Genomic DNA, 13,257 nt, shown 5'->3' with positions numbered 1-13,257 from the left:
TGGAACGCGCACGCGCCTTTGTGACTGCACAGCCCCCACCCCGCGTTCCCGCCCGAGCCCCGCCTCTGCGGCCCGGGGGACCCCCACCCGACCCCGGGAACCCCCACCCGACCCCGGGGGACTCCCACCCGGCCCCGGGTGCCACCACCTCCTGGCTGTTCTGCAGATCTCCCCGCAGCTAGCCCTACCATCCTCCCCAGAGAAAGACGGACGGAAGGACAGACGCACATGGGGAAGGACCCCCAAACCAGTGCCGGGAACTGGGTGCCAGGCAGTCGTGGGCCTGGCCATCTCCAGGCCTCGAGGAGAAAACGGGGTGCCCAGTACCCACTCACAAGGACCTCAGCGCTGCAGACTGCAGTGTCTCACAGGCGGCTCAGTGTGTACCCCAATCCCAAAGGTGAATCTTGGGGTCTTCACCCCAGGGACAGGTGCTGGCTGTATTTGTGTTGTGCCTGTCTTGGGGTTTGAACTCAGGGTCTGGGCACTGTCTCTGAGCTTTTTTGCTCAAGGCTGGCCCTGTACCATTTGAGCCACTGCTCTATGTATGGCTTTTTGATGATTCACTACACAGGAGGCTGAGATCTGAGGATCATGGTTCAAAGCCAGCCCAGACAGGAAGTCCGTGAGACTCTTACCTCCAATAAACCACCAGAAAACTGGAAGTGGTTCTGTGGCTCAAGTGGTAGAGCGCTGGCCTTGAGCTGAAGAACTGAGGGACAGTGCCCAGGCCCAGAGTTCAAGACCCATGACCAACAACAACAACAAAAAATTATTGTTCCAGCTGGGCACTGGTGGCTTGTACTAAAAGAGGCTGAGATCTGAGGATCAATAGTTCAAAGCCAGCCTGTTCAGGAAAGTCCATGAGACTTTTATTTCCAATGAACCACCAAAAAGCCAGACATGGGGGCTGGGAAGGTGGCTCAGTGGTAGAGCGCTTGCCTTGCACGCAAGAGGCCCTGGGTTTGATTCCTCAGCACCACATAAGCAAAAAAGAAAAAGCTGGAAGTGGAGCTGTGGCCCAAGTGGTAGAGCATTAGCCTTGAGCTGAAGAGCTGAGGGACAGCGCCCAGGCCAGAGTTCAGGCCCCACAACCGGACCAAAAAAAAGAAAAAAAAGCCAGACATGGAACTGTGGCTCTTAGGGGGAGAGTGCCAGCCTTGAGTGACAATGCTAAAGAACACCATGAGCCCAGTACCTGCACCCAAAAGTAAATAATCATATTCACTGGGGATTTGCATAGGACAAGCGTTGGGTCTGAGTGGCTCTCACCCCACTTCCTTCTCTCCCAGCCCTGTGTGCCAGGAACCATGGTACAGGCCGAGGCACAGGCCGCCTTTGCTTCTGGCTTCCTGCAGGGTTTGACAATGGGAGGGACTAACAGGATACCAGGTGGGAGTTGTCCTTCCTCCGCTGTGTCTGGTGGTCTCCTCTCCCCAGAGCTGTGGCTTCTGTGGCTGGGGTCTCTCTCCCAGCACCAGCCTTCCGTCACTCCCCTCCCCCTCCAGGCTGGTTCTCTGTGCCTCAACCTCCCTTTCCTGTCCCCTCAGCCCTGCGCATGCTCTGACACTTCTCTAAGCTCTCGACCCCTTGGGCTGCCACTTGGAGTCAGGGCTCTGTCCCGCCCTGGGCCAGCGGCCCGCAGCCAGGCAGCCAGCGCTCACTCCAATTTGGCTTGGGGAGCGAAGCCAGGGGTGGGCTGGCGTGACCCCATCCACACGCGTCAGACGGGTACAGAAGAGCGGCCTGCAGGGGGCACCCCAGACCAAGGAGAGGGGCTGCCCTCCCCGCCTGCCTGGCAGCTTGCAGGCTGTGGAGAGGGGCCTGGTTCGTCCCACAAGAGAAACACAGGAGGCTGGCGAGGGTGAAGGCATGCGGGCACGCACACAAGGTGGGGTGCTGCCAACCCAGGGAACGCCCCAAGACCAGCACCCAGGGTGTGTGTGTGGCAGTCCTGGAGACTGAACTCAGGTCCCTGAGCTTTTGTGCTCAAGGCTAGCGCTCCACCACGTAAGCCTCAGCTCCCTTTTTGGCCTTTTGGGGTTAATTGGAGTCAGAGTCCCATAGACTTTCTTGCCTGGGCTCCTTTGAATGGCAATCTTGGGAACTCAGCCCCCTGAGTAGCTAGGATTAGAGTTGGGGGTCAGTCTCCACTTTGTAAAGAGGAAAAACGCAAGCACCCAGCTCAGGACCACTGACTGTTGCTAAGACATAGCAGTTACACCCCTTGCAGCCAAGCAAGGACCCCATCTTACTTTGATTTTATTTGGTTTTGTTTTGCCAGTCATGGGGCTTGAACTCAGGGCCTGGGCACTGTCCCCGAGCTGCTTTTGCTCAAGGCTAGCACTCTACCACTTGAGCCACAGCACCACTTCAGGTTTTTTTCTGTGTATGTGATACTAAGGATTTGAACCCAGGACTTCATGTAAGCTGGGCAAGCACTCTGCCACTAAGCTACAGTCCCAGCCTAGAACCTTCCTTTGGAACATGCAGGGCTGTTTCCACCTCATTTGTGGACTTTCACCCCACCCAGCAAGAGCAGGTGCCCATTTCTTCCCAGGAACAGTTGCTGGCCTTGTGATGGCCTTTGACCCACGGAATGCTGAAGGGGCGGAGCTTCATGACTGCAAGGTGGGTGTGAGCAGCCAGCATGCGGTTCATGGGGCTCAGCTGGGTGAACAGCCCCAAAGAAGGTAATATGGAACAGAAAACTGACCTGGCCACTCGCCATTAACAGGAATAAGAGAAAAGTTACAAATGACTTATTTTTAGCCCCTAAGTTGTAGCCATTTTTTCTTCAGGACCCTGTGAGTGTTGCTGGTAATTATTATTAGGAATAATCTAATTAATTATTATTTGGAATAATCTAATTACAAGTGCCATTTTCAGGTCTTTCCAAGGACATGTGGGCCTGGCCATCTGCACACACAGCCACCAACTAGACCTAACCGTGTTCACGAGCGCTCACATGACATGCATACACACACACACACACACACACACACACACAGTCACTTCTAGAGAGATTGACAAGCCAAAGTATGGTCTGGGCTTGTTCCCCATCACAGTGTCCTGGCTTCTGGGGCTGGGAGCAGAGTGGGTGCAGACCTGGGGTGCCAGCCAGTACCCCAGGCAGTACCCCCCTGCAGGCAAATGGGAAATACAGCACCCCCCCTTTGCAAACACAAGCCTCTGGCTCTGTGAGTCGCCCTGCATCAGGTCCCATGGTCCCCATTTTGAGGAGGCCTGCATTCCCCAGGACGCCCAGCCCTGCCCACTGTATTTCCCTCTCTTTTGGGCCCCTGGGCATCCAGGCCGGGGTCCCCAAGTTCAACCTCTGAGTCTGGGAAGCGATCCCCTCCTCAGACAGGCTTAGCCCAATCCGCCTGCAGCCGGGGATGAGGGCACCGCACGGGCTCAGGTGATCGGCCTTAGCCGGCCTGCTCCCCTCCGTGACCCCGAAATCCCCTCCTGAGATTCTGGCTGGACGGTCAGGCAGGGGTGCCCTGCGGGAGCGCCTTCCTTTCCTGGCACTTCAGCACTCCTACACGGCGGGGGGGGGGGATGCCCAGCCCCACCCCACCCTGAATCTGGGTCACTCTAAAGCACCTCTGAATGCCACACGATTTAATCTCCCACAAAATAAAAGCTGATCAAGTCAACGCTCATCCAATTAAAGAGCTGGAGAGCTGCTAGAATGTTCTGTTGGATTTTCCTTGTTTCTGGTCAGCAAACCCCAGTTCTCTTGGGCAGGCCACCCTGGCCCTCCATCTGCGCTGTCTGCAGCCAGCCTCTGACACGGCGGAGCTCGGCACACCCAGCTCCTGTCCATCCGGTTGTCATCAATTGGAAAAAAGATACTTAATTTAGCCAGGTGTCAGTAGCTCACGCCTGTAATCCCAGCCTTTCCACCTCGGCCTTTCTCATGATCAGTTCAACAGCACTTCCTATCTCTGGATTGCTGAGATGTTTTCCCTGCCCTCCTCCCCCTCCTCTTCCTCCTCTTCACCCTCCCTCCCTCCTCCTCCTCCTCCTCTTCTCTCAACCTCCTCAACAAATTAGTGATGGGAGAGTTGAGTCAAGGCACAGTCAGGCACAAGCCACCTGCAGGCGACAGTAAAAAAGTCCTGTGATAGCTACCCAAGGATGCCGGGCAGAGCGGGAGGGGAGGCTTCCAGCTGGTGGCAGAGTGGCCATGCTGGCGGAAAGACAGCCTTGCTGGGAAAGAGACAGACAAACAGGCCGAATGTGGGTCCCCCAAGAAGTGGAGGACAAGAGAGGGCTTTCTGATGCAGCCTGGGGGTGTGGAGGGGGCAGGGCAGAGGGGCAGGTTGGGGGGACAGGTGGAGGGGGACAGGCAGAGGGAACCAGGGGGCAGAGTCTGGAGAAGCCATCAGCAGCCCCCAGCATGGCCAAGGTTGCACTGCTGGCAAATGGCAGAGCCAGAATTCAAACCCAAGCCACACTGCTGGATGGCTGCCGGTGGCCAGGTATTAAGATGGCCTTGTTGACTGGGGACCACCCCCCAAACACTGACGGGTCACAGCTTGCGTCATGGGGTGGGGCCTGGTTCTGTGGCTTCCATGGCTTTCCTGTGGGCCTTGGTGCACTCTGGCTGGGTCAGGGTTAAGCAAACAAACCCGGAATTCCAGTCCCCAGCCTGGCAGAGGGATGGAGTCACAGAAGTGAAAGGCCACAGGTGCCCCAAGACTCAGCCAGGTGAGGAAGAGCTCGGTCAGATTGACTTCTGACCAAATCAGATCCTTACGGGGACAAAAAAAAGCCCAAGTCAAAATTCCCCATCACCCCAGGCTGGACATTCCATTTTCCACCTAACTGAAAGTGCTGCCCTTCCCACTCCTGCCGCCAGTGACTACAGCCTGATTATTTTCAGTCCTTTCCTTGTTCAGATCCATGCAAGCTGGACTCCAAGTCCAGTCCCTCGCACGACCTCCACACCCTCCACGGGAAGGGCAGTGCCCCTCGCTGGCAATAAACAGTCCTAGCCTGCTGAGAACGGAATCCCATCTATTCCTTTCCCATTCTCCTCCCTTTCCCAACAGCTGAGACCAAGCAGCCAGAGCAGAAAGTCCCTGAGACTTATTTCCAATTAATCACCAAAGCCATGGAAGGAGATGTTGAGAGTTGGCCCTTCCCTCCCTTCCCATCCCTCCCCTCCCCTTACATTTCCTGGCCACCATGAGACGAGCAGCTTCCTCCACCAGGAGCTTTCCCACAGGCCTGCAAACCAACCAGCCAACCAAGCACTCTTAAAACTGAGCCAAAACAAACTTTCCATCTTTTTAAGTTCCTCTCTGTCATTTTGGGACAGTCACAGTCAATGGACCGACCCAGAAGAGTGCATTTTACCAGGTTCCACCCTGTGGAGGAAGGCGGGGCTGGGGGGGCACCACCCCATCTGAGGGAAGGGGAGCTAGGATAGTTATTGTCCCTGAGGGGGGCTTCCTGGCACTTCTGATTCACCCCCACTTGCTGAGCAGGCCTGGGGGGCAGAGCCTGCCCAGGGGCCAGCAGCAGGGACAGGCGGATGGGAGGGGAGGGAGGGAAGGGAGGGAATTTCATTCTTGTGGGGCTGGGGGTGGGGTGGTACAGAAGTCTGAGCCAGCACACGCTGACTGGCACAGAAAGCCAGCTGCCGGCTCTGACTCCCCGCTCCGCCCCCCTTCCTCCCCCCCAGCCATTTGCCTCACATCCGGGCTTTGCTTCCACATCTGTGAGCTGTGAGCGGGGATTAATTATAGGACTTCTTGTGAGGTCACGTCAGTGATTCACAGCAAAGGCTTAGGACAGAATTGGGCACAAATAAGCTGCCTTCCACCCCGCTCCGAGCCTTCAGCAAACTGATGATAGTCGAGAGTCAGCAAACCAGGAGCACTTAATAGTTCAGAAAAGGAGCTCAGTGTGCAGCTCACAGCTGGGAACCCTACTGCTCAGGAGACAGATCTAAGGATCACGGTTTGAAGCCAGCCTGGACAAGAAAGTCTATTAGATTCTTTTTTATTTTTTACCAGTCCTGGGACTCAAACTCAGAGCCTCTGCACTGTCCCTGAGCTTCTTTTGCTCAAGGCTAGCACTCTGCCACTTGAGCCAGAGCAGCACTTCAGGTTTGTTCTGTGTATGTAGTACTAAGGAATTGAATTCAGGACTTCTTGCATGCTAGGCAAGCACTCTACCACTAAGTCACATTCCCAGCCCCATTAGACTCTTAATTAGCCATCAAAAGGCCAAAAGTGGAGCTGTGGCTTGAACGGCAGAGTGCTAGCCTTGAGCAGAAATTCTAAGGGAGAGTGCCTAGGCCCTGAGTTCAAGTCCCAGGACCAGCACAAATTTAAAAAAAAATTGTTTTTTTGGTCAGTTGTGGGGCTTGAACTCTGTGCTTGGGTGTTGTCCCTGCGCTCTTCAGCTCAAGGCAAGCACTCTACTGCTTGAGACACAGCGCCACTTCCAGTTTTCTAGTGTTTTATTGGAGATGAGAGTCTCATGGACTTTTCTGCCCAGTTTGGCTTTGAACTGCGACCCTCAGATCTCAGTCTCCTGTGTAACTAGGATTACAGGTGTGAGCCAGCAGCGCCCAGCACAAATAAAAACATTTTAAGTTAATAATAATAATAATAGTAATTTTAGCCCTGTGTCCTGACCTGAATCCCTGCTCTGTCCTCAGCAGAAGCTGCAGAGCTGCAACCTTGTCTGCAGAGTGCATTGAGCAAGCTCCTCTGCAAATACAAAGGAAGCAGGGAAGCAGAGGGAAAAGCTAGAGAGCCTTGATCTGACACCCCCGGGGTTCACCCACCTGCACTGAGCTGCCTGCCCACCCGAGAACTGCTTCAGTGTAAAAATACCCAGGGTGCGGGAGCCTTGCTGCCAGATCCACTTCCCTGTCACACACCCTCCTTCTCCTCCTCGCAGGGCATTAGTGACTCTGTGCTGTGCTGTCTGGAGGCCCCCGGAAGTCCCTGTACTTTGCCAAGAATATCAGGCCAGTGCTGGTGGCTCACGCCTGTCATCCTAGCTACTCAGGAGGCTGAGATCTGAGGATCGCAGTTCAACGCCAGCCCAGGCAGAAAAGTCTGTAAGACCCTTATATCTAAGGAACCTCCAGAAAGCCAAAAGCAGAGCTGTGTTTCCTCCAGTGGCAGAGCATCAGCCTTGAGTGGAAAAGCTCAGAAACAGCGCCCAGACCTGTAGCTCAAGTCCCAATACTGGCACAAAATAAAATAGAGATAGGAACCTCTCCAGGCTGTCCCTTTTCAGCCGACCGCTGTTCCCAAACACTGTTGAACCAGCCCTCACCTCACTCACAAGACGGCCCTTCGTTTTTGTTTTGTTTTTTTATTTTTAGTTATATATTTTCTTCATATATATTTATTTTTATCTTTATTTTGGTTGGTCGTGGGGCTTGAACTCTGGGCCTGGATGCTGTCCCTCAGCTCTTCAACTCAAGGCGAGCACTCTACCCAGGCTGGCCCCTCTTTAAAGGGTGGGCTCCCTCCCCCCTTCCCTGCCCTCCCCTCTTCCCTCCCCTCCCCTCCCCTTGACCGCACTGGGTGTCCTTCTATTCCCAGCAGGCCTGCCCACCTTCCTGGCCGGCCCTTCCCCTAAGCAGCTGGCCCTTTATATCCTGGAGGACACGTTGCTTTTGGGCTGAAGACACCAGGGCAGAACTGCCAAAGCATTTTCAGAAATAATTTTCTGATGCAACTGAACGACTCAGAGAAAACAGGCCAAAAAAATTGCCATCAAGTTCAACTGCCATCCACAGACCGGCGTCTCTACCCTCCAGCCGCCGCCTCATTCCCCTTCCGGTAAGACTTGATTTCCCTCAGGACGCCCCTCTTGCTACCACTGCTGCATTTGGCCAAGAAGATGTTACTTTCACGTCCCCTGATCAAGGGGTCATGTGACCCCTGATCAAGGGGTCATGTGACCCCTTGTAGGCCGAACCTTGTAGGCCTCGGGCCACAAGGATTGACAACCAATAAGTCTGGCCTGAGGATCTTGTTCCATCTACTGGAGAGGAGAGGCTGCCGTCCTCTCTTGCTGGTCCTGGGTTGTCAGCATGGGAAGAGTGCTGTGATACTAGGTTGTCGGAGCTGAGGGCTCTGACAACCTAGGCTCACTCAAGAGCTGGGACACAGCCAGGCGCTGGTGGCTCACGCCTGTGATCCTAGCTACTCGGAGGCTGAGATCTGAGGATCACAGTTCAAAGCCAGACCAGGTAGGAAAGTCCATGAGACCCTTATCTCCAATAAACCACTAGAAAACTGGAAGTGGCACTGTGGCTCATGTGACAGAGCACTCACCCTGAGCTGAAGAGCTGAGGGACAGCGCCAGGCCCAGAGTTCAAGCCCCACGACAACAACAACAAAAAGAGCTGGGACACTAGCAGGTACTGTCTGCTGCTGGGAGCTGAGGATCACAACAGTGGCCAAGTACCCCAGGGCTTACTGTGTCGCTGCTGGTTACAGCCTGGGTAACGTAGTCCCTGCCTTCCAGACCCCTGGCTCTCGGCCTCCAGCTGTGTGCCTCTGGCTGTGCCAGCAGCCTCTCTCCTGCAGCACCCAAAAGCCCAGGACTTCTAGCCCTGGTAGAGTTTCTCCTCTACCAGTAATTCCTGTCTGGGGAGAGCAGATGGGCCCTGGACAGCTGATTGGTAGTTGTGGGGGGGCGCAAGCAAGGAGATTTGTTTTAAATATTTATTTCCCTTGGTGATACCATGATGCTTACTTTGAGCTTTGGAATCTAAAAATCAATCAAGGGCCATCCATAGGTAGTGTGCAGTGGCGTAGACTTCTAATCCCAGCTACTTGGAGGCAGAGATCAAGAGGATTGTGGTTGAAGATGAGCTCGGGCAAGACCAGCTCAACCAATCCTAAGCCACTCATGAACAAGCCACCCACCGGTGCTCACTGTTAGCAGGACCGGCGCCTTCACACACTCTCTTGGTGCACACAGTTGTGCCCACCGTGGTAGAAGCACAGTGGCTGGGCACAGCGGCACTCACCTGTAACCCCCAAACACAGGTAAGCACAAGTTAGCAGTGTGATAGCCCGAGGCCAGCCCAGACGAACACTAAGAACTTACATGGAAAATAATTGAAGCAAAAGAGGCTGGGGACAGGGCTCGGGGTAGAGCGCCTGCGCAGCAAGCTCGCCTCCCGAGGTGAGTGGCAAAGGCTTTCTACGCCTAACGTGGCAATGGACGTTTTCCCGAAGGAAAGGTCTGGCTGGTGCGGACAACATGGTTTCTGGGGACTCCAGTTTCTGTGCCAAGTGGCTGATGGGCAGCTGGTGCTGAGGGCAGCGTTGGGGGTTTTTCCACAGCAGTGGCTGGCAGCCTGGACTTAGGGCTGTTTCCTACCTAAGAAACAGCCAGTGGAGGGGAAAGCCATCAGGGGATGAACTTATTCCTCTTGGTTTTCTGTTTTGTTTACTTGTTGTGAGGCTTGAACTCAGGCCCTGGGCGCTGTCCCTGAGCTCTTCAGCTCAAGGTGAGCACTCTACCACTTTGAGCCACAGCCCCACTTCCAGTTTTCTGGTGGTTAATTGGAGATAATAAGTCTTTCTTGCCCTGGCTGGCTTCAACCTATGATCCTCAGATCTCAGCCTCCTGAGTGGTGAGGATTACAGGCATGTGAGCCACTAAAGCCTAGCTTCTATGTTTTTAATTATCTCAAATTTTATGTTTTTTTTTTTTTGCCAGTCATGGGGCCTGAACTCTGAGCCTGGGTGCTGTTCCTCAGCTCTTCAGCTCAAGGCTAGCGCTCTACCACTTGAACCACAGCGCCACTTCTGGCTTTTTTTGCTTATGTGGTGCTGAGGAATGGAACCCAGGGCCTCATGCATGCAAGGCAAGCACTCTACCATTGAGCCACCTTCCCAGCCCCAAATTTTATGCTTTTTAAAATAAACCTTGAGCATAAAAATGATAGACAATTCTCAAATTAGGAATCACCAAATGCCTACCAAAGGGTGAACAGATCCTTACCTCTCTATAGAAAAACACTACCCAGAAATATAAAGAAAGCCAGGCACCAGTGGCTCACGCCTATAATCCTAGCTACTCAGGAGGCTGAAATCTGAGGATCACGGTTCAAAGCCAGATCAAGTAAGAAAGCCCATGAGATTCTTGTCTCCAATAAACCACTCAGAAAACCAGAAGTGCTGCTGTGGCTCAAGAGGTAGAGCTCTCGCCTTGAAGAGTGCAGGGACAGCGCACAGGCCCAGAGTTCAAGCCCCACAACTGACAAAAAAAAAAAAAAAAAGCAGCTGGTGCAATGGCTCATGCCTATGATCCAGCCATGTTGGAGGCAGAGAGTACAGGGAAATTTGAGGCCAGCCTGGGTGAAAACTCCTTGAGATCCTCATCTCAACCAATAAAAGCTGGGTGTGAAGACAGACACCTGTCATCCCCACTCTAGCAGGAAGGCAGCTAAGAAGGTCATAGTCCTGGCCTGCCCAGCCATAAACCACAAGACCTTATTCACAAAATACGTATAGCCAGGTGCTGGTGGCTCACAATTGTAATCCTAGCTACTTGGGAATCTGAGATCTGAAGACTATGGTTTGAAGCCAGCCCAGGCAGGAAAGTCCATGAGACTCTTTTTTTTTTGCCAGTCGTGGGGCCTGAACTCTGGGCCTGGGCGCTGTCCCTCAGCTCTTCAGCTCAAGGCTAGCACTCTACCACTGGAGCTGCAGCACCACTTCTGGCTTTTTCTGCTTATGTGGTGTTGAGGAATCAAACCCAGGGCCTCATGCATGCAAGGCAAGCGCTCTACCACTGAGCCACCTTCCCAGCCCACTCCATGAGACTCTTATCTCCAATTAACCATGCACACACAACATACACAAACACACACACACACACAAGATGATGTGTGGACCAAATGGTAGAATGCCAGCCTTGAGCAAAAAAGCTAAGGGATGGTGCACAAAACCTGAGTTCAAGTCCCAGCACTGACACATAAATACACACACACACACACACACACACACACACACACACACGCCAATAGAAAGTTAGTTCTTTCCTTCTGCATTTCCTGGTTGGTTCCCTCCGTGGGTCAGACCCCTCTGCTTGGCTGGTCCCCACAGATGGACTGTGGAGGGGAGAGCTGTCCAGGGGACAGAGGCTGTCTTGCCTCTCAGCTCCATCTGACATCCTTCTCTGGCTCTGGTGAAACGGACAGAGCTCAACATGCCCTCCATGCGGCGCACAGAGAAGCAGGCAACTGTGCGGATGGAGACTTGTGGGCCATCCCCTGGGACGTGGGCCCTGGATGAAGCAGGTGCAGGGCTGAGCTTCGAGCTCTATGGAGTTCTTGCTCTGGCCCTGTGACATATGAGTTGTGGAGCTGTGTGATCTTCAGCAAGCACACCAACCTCTCTGTGTCAATCTTCATCTGGGAAGTGTATGGGGGAGGGGGAGAGGAGCAGCACCTAATTCCTAGGATTATTTTAGTGTTTCATGAGATCCTTCTTGGCACACACTAAGCAAACGAGCGCAGGGTATTTTTGTTTGCGTCTCTGTTTATTGTTTGTCTGGCCCACTGGGTGACGTCATGAGAGAGAGGCCCCATCTGCCCGCCACCTAGAGCAATGCTGGGCACAGAGAGGCCTTGAGTGACTGCTTTCCATTCTCCTGCCCCAAACGCCATCGTCCCTGGGAGGAGCCCAGGGTGACAGCCATCCTGACCTCACAGACAAAGTGTACAGCGCCACCAGCCTCCCCCCACCCAACATCAACTGGGCTCCGACTATGTGGACAAACACTTGAAAGACTCTGGTGGGTGGAGCCATAGCACCTGCAGGTGAGCTGCTGAACAAGGTAGAAGAACATACTGAACCCCGTGGAGTGAGTCTTGAACCTCTACATGGGCCTGTGCCAGCAGCTTGGTGGCAGGGATTAGGACACGTGTACCCCAAGGCTTCAGCCTTCGCCCCCGGAAGGCAAACAAAGTGCGCCTGAAGACAGATGCCCAGGCTGGGCATCCGCCTGGCTGGCACATAGGGAAAGGGGCTCCGTGCGGCCGTCGGGCCTTGAGAAAGACAAACCAGAAGCTCCGGCTGCATTTCCATATATAGCTGTCACATGCAGCCACCAAGGTGGGTGGCACTCTTTGTTTTGGGAGGGGAGCTAGAGAAAGGTGCATACGGGGAAAATGGGAAGCCAGAGAGGTATGGGCCAGTATTTCTTGGGGAGGCTGTGGAACCCATGCAGGGAATCTGCACATTTCCGGCTTGGGTCTGAGCTTCACATGCATACGTGTGGCCTGACAGAGGAGTTGGGGTAGGGGGTAGGGCTGTATAAGCAATTTTTTTTTTGGTCGGTCATGGGGCTTGAACTCTGGGCCTAGGCACTGTTCCTCAGCTCTTCAGCTCAAGGCAAGCATTCTACCACTTGAGCTATCCTGACTGGCTTTGAACCTTGATCCTCAGATCTCAGTCTCCTGAGTAGCTAGGATTACAGGCGTGAGCCACCTGCGCTCGTGGCAAATATTTCAAGACTCAGGAGTCTGCATAAAGAAAAAGGGCATTAGTAGGGGCGGGTGGTTCACGCCTGTAATCCTAGCTGCTCAGGATCTAAGGATCTCGGTTCAAAGCCAGCCTGTGCAGGAAAGTTGGTGAGACTCTTATCTCTAATAAGCCACACAGAAAACCAGAAGTGGTGCTATAGCTCAAGTGGTAGAGTGCTTGCCTTGAGCTGAAGAGCTGAGGGACAGCGTCCAGGTCCAGAGTTCAAGCCCCATAACTGACAAAAGAAAAAAAAGAAAGAAAAAGGGTATTAAGATGAACTTAACAGATCAACAGGATTTACTCAGGATGAAAACTTGGGAAAGGCACCAAGTCTCCTTCAGTGGAGGTGAAAAGGACATAGCTAGGGATTCAAATGGAATAAATGGAGGCCAGGGATGGTTTGTTACACATGGAGAATGAGAACAGGGTAAAGAGGAAAGGGCTCTTTCTGCAAAAATGGAGGCTGAGTCAGGAGAGCAATCTTGTTTTTTTTTTGGTCGATCGTGGAGCTTGATCTCTGGGCTTGGGTGCTGTCCCTCAGCTCTTCAGCTCAAGGTGAGCACTCTACCGCTTGAGCCACAGTGCCACTTCCAGTTTTCTAGTGTTTTATTGGAGATAAGAGTTTCATGGGGCTGGGAAGGTGGCTCAGTGGTAGAGCACTTGCCTTGCATGCCTGAGGCCCTGGGTTCGATTCCTCAGCACCACATAAGCAAAAAGAAGAAAG

The sequence above is a fragment of the Dipodomys ordii genome, unplaced genomic scaffold (genome assembly GCF_000151885.1).
Source record: "Dipodomys ordii isolate 6190 unplaced genomic scaffold, Dord_2.0 Scaffold66, whole genome shotgun sequence".
NCBI classification, from domain to species: Eukaryota; Metazoa; Chordata; class Mammalia; order Rodentia; family Heteromyidae; genus Dipodomys; species Dipodomys ordii.
The sequence above is the reverse complement of the archived record's forward strand: the minus strand, read 5'-3'. Positions refer to the sequence as shown.